The sequence below is a fragment of the Nannospalax galili genome, unplaced genomic scaffold (assembly GCF_000622305.1).
Source record: "Nannospalax galili isolate Female #2095 unplaced genomic scaffold, S.galili_v1.0 scaffold979, whole genome shotgun sequence".
Classification (NCBI taxonomy): domain Eukaryota; kingdom Metazoa; phylum Chordata; class Mammalia; order Rodentia; family Spalacidae; genus Nannospalax; species Nannospalax galili.
The window spans coordinates 1,333,985-1,334,861 of record NW_008343671.1 but is presented as its reverse complement, the minus strand read 5'-3'; positions in this window follow the sequence as shown (position 1 = coordinate 1,334,861).

Sequence of the window (877 nt, the reverse complement as noted above, 5' to 3'; positions counted from 1 at the left end):
TATGTTTTACAGGGCTTATACTAAGTTCAATATTGTGTAACTATTAATTCAACAGCGAACCTAAAAATTTTATAGCCACTTTTGAGAGATGTATCTTTGCTCTGGAAACTGTTACTGAGTATGTTAAAGCTGTAATGAAATGCTTCTTCTAAAAAAATAAAAATAAATAATAAAAACAAAATGCACATAATGGATGCATTATGTGATAGGCACACTGTCGGTGCCAGGCTGTGTCAGAAATGTGCAAAATGCATTTTCCCCCTCAGTCTTTACATCTACCAGGCTGACACTGAGATTGAGTGTTCCTTCTTAGTGGCTGAATACTGAGGTTTAGACAGGCTTTTACATGTCCAGAATTCCCGGTTAGCATTATTAGCCTAAGCATGCTTTTCACCCTCGGCTGAATTTGCAAAAGAAAGACGCTGGAGAGTGGAGAGGCTCAAAGAAGTGCCAGGAATTCTCTCCTTCATATTGTAGATCCTCGCAAGTGTACAGGGACCGTTCTCAGAGACGGGCACCTGAGGATGGAGCGAGTAAGGTGACCTCTAAGCTTGCAGCCCTGGGGACCGTCAGGGAGCAACGGTCTAGAGCAGGTCCCGGCCCGCAGGAGCATCCGCCGCGCCTTCCGTTCCCAGACGTCTGCATTTTACGAGCTGGCCAAAGATCCCATCCACTGAGTCAGAAACTCCAGCGGAGCGTGGCCCGGTGACCGGGCACCGCGGGGAGGAAGGAGAGACTGGTCATTGACGCGGGCCGCAGAGCACCCGGCACAGCCTACTCGGCGTGCGGGTCGGCGGGCGCGGGCCTGGGCGAGCGCAGCCCTCCACCCGGCCCCTCCCGCGGCCGGCGGGGGCGTCGCGGAGGCGGGCCCAGGGAC